This window comes from Oryctolagus cuniculus, chromosome 6 (genome assembly GCF_964237555.1).
Source record: "Oryctolagus cuniculus chromosome 6, mOryCun1.1, whole genome shotgun sequence".
NCBI lineage: Eukaryota > Metazoa > Chordata > Mammalia > Lagomorpha > Leporidae > Oryctolagus > Oryctolagus cuniculus.
The window spans coordinates 144635879-144641878 of NC_091437.1; the positions used below are offsets into that span (position 1 = coordinate 144635879).

Below are 6000 nucleotides of genomic sequence, written 5' to 3' on the forward strand. Positions count from 1 at the left end.
TTTGGCCGCACAGATAAAGTGAAAGAGGGGTCACCACAAGGTTTATTTTTAAAATTCAAGCACCCTGAGTATGCTCCAGTTATATGTTAATCTTTGGGGTGAGTAGAACTTTCCTGTGACCAAATAGGCACTCACCCCTCAGCCACTGTGAAGTGGGGAAGATGCCCAACCTAAGAGGTGAGCTCTGACTCGCTGCTATCCAGGCCCCCTAGTTAAGCATGCCTGCATCTCCCATTGATTGTCATTCATTGATAAATGCTTATCAGCCCTGTGATCCAAAGTCCCTTTGAGGGAAATGTCTAATATATGACATGATGATTTAAAACATGACTCAGTCATGTTAGATACTTTTGAACATTTCAATTATCAATTGAATTTAATTTGGGGCAAATTAAAGTTGGCTTTACATCTTATAGGAGTTTATTTTTATGACTCCTTTCAAAAGAATGTGACTATATATATATATATTTGAAAAATGTAGAAAGTAAAGGTACTAAATATGTGAGAAGAAATGGATAAGCTACATCCATAGTGCTAATAGAATTGGTTATTCTACAAAAGGAAGAGAATGCCAAGAAAAGCCCAAGATAGAACTGTAACTAATAAACCTCTCTGCTCTGACTATCCAGAATTGCAAAATGACAGAATTCAGTTCAGGCTTTTATTTTTTTTAGCACCTACTGTGTACCTTACCCTAGACTATCAGTTTCTACCTGTAAACATCTATGATGAGAGGGAAATATATATATGGACACAGAGTGTAGACACTCTAGGAAGAAAGGTCCAGAAATTATCTCTTTCACTGGGAAATTCCTACAAAGACGTACTGCATTGCCTTGCTATGCTACTCTATGCACCTATTATTTAACCTGCACAATTTCAGACTTCATCCTCAAATCAAAGACATTGATTTGACTCTGGTGTTTTTCTTTTCTTTTCTTTTCTTTTTTTTTTAATTTGACAGAGTTACAGTGAGAGAGAGAGACAGAGAGAAAGATCTTCCTTCTGTAAGTTCACCCCAAAACGGCCGCTATGGTTGGAGCTATGCTGATCTGAAGCTAGGAGCCAAGTGCTTCCTCCTGGTCTCCAATGCGGGTGCAGGGCCCAAGCACTTGGGCCATCCTCCACTGCCTTCCCAGGCCACAGCAGAGAGCTGGACTGGAAGAGGAGCAACCAGGACTAGAACCCGGAGACCATATGAGATGCTGGCGCTGCAGGCGGAAGATTAACCAAGTGAGCCATGGCACTGGCCTGACCCTGGTGTTTTTCATCAATTCCACCCACATGCCCAGGATATACTGGAACAGAATAATCCTCATCAGTGTATTGCTCAAATTCTGACCTTTAAAACATCTGGAACAAAGACTTCCTGTATTCTATTTCTTCATTCTTCTCAGGAATAGCAATCTATTTCTATGTAATGCTGTTGTCACATTCCATGCCCATCAAACAATTTCTGAGGATGAGACTGATTTAAGCCCCCCAAATGACTCTACAAGGCAGCCAGAGTTAAGAACCACTGATCTAGAAAAGCAACATGAAACATAGCAGAAAGGGGCTGACTTGGATTCTCCAAGTCCAAGATGCATATTTACTTCTCAGAAATAAATATAGCTTAAATACATTTCTTTTTTTTTTTTTTTTGACAGGCAGAGTGGACAGTGAGAGAGAGAGACAGAGAGAAAGGTCTTCCTTTGCCGTTGGTTCACCCTCCAATGGCCGCCATGGCCTGTGCGCTGCGGCCTGCGCACCACGCTGATCCAATGGCAGGAGCCAGGTGCTTCTCCTGGTCTCCCATGGGGTGCAGGGCCCAAGCACTTGGGCCATCCTCCACTGCACTCCCTGGCCACAGCAGAGAGCGGGCCTGGAAGAGGGGCAATTGGGACAGAATCCGGCGTCCCGACCGGGACTAGAACCTGGTGTGCCGGCGCCGCAAGGCGGAGGATTAACCCAGTGAGCTGCGGCGCCGGCCCCGTGCTGCTCCCTTTAAAAATATTTTTAAAGTAGAACTCACAAAACATGAAATAAACAAAGTATTTTGATGTTTACCATTCAATGGCTTTGGTATACACAGTGTTGTGACACCATTGCCTTTATACAGTTAGATCTTCATCACTCCCAAAGGAAAGCTGTTATCCACTAAGCAGTCTGATTCCCTTCAGACCACATGCTGATCACGTTAGCTGTTGCTGTGGAACAAATACCTCTGAAGCACAGCATCTTTAACCAACAACCATCTCATCTCATGATTTCTGGGAGGTCTGCAATCCCCACGTGGCTTAGACCTCAGCCCACGGCTCTCACATGACTGCCATCAACGTGTCACGGGGCTACTGCCTTGTCAGTACTTGATGAGGAATGCTTATGTACATAGACCTGGGCCTGATTCATTCATTTACAAGCTGCTGCACTGAGAGCCTTGGTTCCTCACTGCTTGGCTTTTTCCACAAGGAAGCCCATATCAGGGCAGCAGCTCCATCAGAACAAATGAATGAAAGAACATTGGTGGGGGTAGGGGTAAGGGGTGGAGGGCCCCAGCACAATGCAAATGAGAGCTTTTTGTAACTCATCTTGGAAGTGACACCTATCATTTTTGCCATATTCTGTTTGTAAGAAGCAATCACTGGGTCCAATACACACTCAAGAGGGGGTGACTGCACACGGACGGGTGTGAGGTGATACGAGCCTGTCAGGAAGCAGAGTCATGTGGGGACATCTCAGACACGGCCTCCTATGCATCCACAGGGCATTCTGCAAACATTTTTTCTTATTTGGAAGTGATGGCAATTTGAGGAGCTTGTATCCAATTTTGAGTAAACATTGGTAATTAGAGGGTGGCTTTATTTTTCTTGTTACACATTTCAAAGGATTTACATTAATTTAAGGGATAGAAAACTTATACAGGCAAAACTCCTAACAATTAAGACAGAATAAAATAAGGATTTGAATATATGTGCAAAGCATGTGGAAATACATATAATACTGAATCATAATAATAATCCTATGTATAAACATAGGCACCCTAAATCCATATCCTATTTATTAAATACTGTGCAAAATTATATTGACCAGTAAGATGGGGGAAATGCCAATATTGACTGTAGCTATTAAGGAGGAAGTAAACTTTAAAAAAAACCTTAATTTTTTTTTTAGGGCTTGGCATCAACTTTTTTGTAACTTTTATCTAGTAAATATAAATTTCCAAAGTACAGTTTATGGATTACAATGGCCTCCCCCCCCCCATAATTTCCCTCCCACTCACACCCCTCCCATCTCCCACTCCCTCTCCCATTCCATTCACATCAAGATTCATTTTCAATTATCTTTATATACAGAAGATCAATTCAGTATATATTAAGTAAAGATTTCATCAGTTTGCACCCACACAGAAACACATAGTGTAAAATACTGTTTCAGTACTAGTTATAGCATTACTTCACATTAGACAACACATTAAGGACAGATCCCACATGAGGAGTAAGTACACAGTGACTCCTGTTGTTGACTTAACAATTTGACACTCTTGTTTATGGTGTCAGAAATCTCCCTAGGCTCTAGTCATGAGTTGCCAAAGCTATGGAAGCCTTTTGAGTTCGCTGACTTTGATCTTATTCAGACAGGGTCTTAGTCAAAGTGGAAGTTCTCTCCTCCCTTCAGAGAAAGGTACCTCCTTCTTTGATGGCCCGTTCTTTCCACTGGGATCTCACTAGTCCAGGTGATCAATTTCAGTTCAGAATTGATCACACTGATAGTTCTAAGAGTCAAAGGGATCACACAAACAAGACTAGTGTCTGCTAATACTAACTGATAGAATCAAAAATGGAGAGAACAATCCAACATGGGAAGTGGGATACACAGCAGACTCATAGAATGGCAGATGTCCTAAATAGCACTCTGGCCTCAGAATCAGCCCTTAAGGCATTCGGATATGGCTGAAGAGCCCATGAGAGTATTTTAGGCATGGAAAGTCAAGACACTCTGAAAAAAAAGAAAAAAAAAAAAGAAGACCTAAATGAAAGATCTCTGCGAGTGAAAAAAACCTTAATTTAAAGAGAATGAACACCATAATGATATTTAAAACCATGTTATTTGACCAATAGGAATCAGATGTTTAACATGAAGGCAAAAATATTCTGGGTAAGTTGGAAACAATTTCTTCTTAAGGCTTTTTTATTTTTTTATTTGAAAGGGAGAGTTAGAGAGAGAGAGAGAGAGAGAGAGAGATCTTTCATCCTCTGGTTCTCTTCCCAAATGGCCACAATGACCAATGCTGTGCCAGGCCAAAGTTAAGAACCTCAATCGAGTCTCCCACGTGGGTGACAGGAGCCCAAGTCCTTGGGCCATCTTCCCCTAGTTTCCCAGGTACATTAGCAGGGAGATGGATCAGAAGTAGAGCAGCCAGTATTTGAGTTGGCACCCATATTGGATGACAGTGTCACAGGCAACAGCTTACCCTGCTATGTCACAACACTGGCCTGTTGACAACAGATTTGACTCTGATATTTTTGTGTGCCTCTGGGGAAAGATATAAATGGGTGAAGCTCTACATTTTATATCCTGGATCTCACCCTGGCCTTATTTCTCCTCAATCCTAGCTGTGTAACTTTGAACAAGTTACTTAACATCTCAAAGTAAGAATAGAGGTAGTTCAAGAATAGATTATATCATTTGTTTATATTTATCTAGGGCTAAGGGATGAAAACATTTGAGGGAGGGAGGTTTTGACTTCGTATTAGGAAGAATAATCACAATTTAGAGCAGCAGCTGGTGCACTATGGCAGATGTGATTTTGCCCGTGGCCTTGTATGGGCTGTGAATGAAGCATCATTTTTATACTTTTAAGGAGTTGTTGAAGAATCAGCAACAGCAGTAGCAACAGAAGTAGCAATGAGACATTACTCATACGGGGCAAACAAAATCAAAGTATTTGCTCTCTGGCCCTTTACCAAAGAAGTCTGCCAACCCCGGAGAGCCTTCTCCAAATGGGATGACATCCTTGGGGACTGCAGGAGTCTCTTGTCACTGAAGGAACTTAAGAAGGCACTCAGCTTATGATTGCATAGATGCAATTCAAACCCCAGAGGAAAACTGAAAACATAAACTCTGATGTCTTCTTCAGCCATAGCTTTTATGAATTTGTGATTGTCCATTTCATACACTGACCTCTCTGCATTAGAAAATCCTTCCTTATGATGAACAAACTGTTTCTTTGTAAACTGTATTCATTCCTGTTCTCTTTTCTGCTGTTTATTCTTTGTTGTTCAGTGTCTTAGAGCTATTTTCAGATGGATGTTTGGAGAATATTCAGGTCTCAGTAATTTCTGATGTCTCAGTTCTATATTATTTCATATTTTTCAAAGAATTTTAATTTATTTGAAAGGTAAGGGAGGAAGAGAGAGAGAGAGAGAGAGAGAGAGAGAGAGAGAGAGAGAGAGAAACCACAGCAGCTGGGGGTCCTGGTCCAGGCCAAACCTAGGATCCAGGAATTGCATCTGGATCTCCCATGTGAGTGGCAAGGACTGCTGTACTTGGGCCATCCTCTGCTGTTTTTCCTAGGTGCAATAACAGGAAGTTGCATCAGAAACAGAGGAGCTGGAATTTGAACCGGTACTCTGATATGGGCTGTCAACATCACAAGTAGTGGATTAACTTGCAACAATGCTGACCCTTAGATTGTTCCATATTTTATGGCAAAAAGTTGGAGAGCCACAGTGTTGATAGAGTGAAGAGAAAAATAATAATAGCAAGAAAAAAAAAAAAACTTGAGGAGATGCTGATCTGGAATATTTAGATTTGCAGCCTAATAAATGGCACTAAGGCATATTATTGTAATACCAAAATTTATTAAGATCTATGTGCATGACATAGAATATGTATCATCTCATTGAATACTTACTAAAACACTATGAAGCACCAGTTATTATCACAACAGTAATTGAACACAATAACAGAAATATCTGTTATCCAGTGAGATATGTTTTGTTAGTATCTTCACTTCGC

At 41.1% G+C, this 6000-nt stretch overlaps 1 long non-coding RNA gene across 1 annotated transcript in view; it reads left to right on the forward strand.

The window, feature by feature from the left end:
- Positions 1-5472, forward strand: part of LOC127490757 (uncharacterized) — a 39952-nt gene extending 34480 nt beyond the window's left edge. The window contains exon 2 of the long non-coding RNA XR_007919150.2: positions 965-5472. This is a non-coding gene — a long non-coding RNA (uncharacterized lncRNA). The remainder of the gene's footprint in view (positions 1-964) is intronic.
- The last annotated feature ends 528 nt before the right edge of the window (positions 5473-6000 follow it).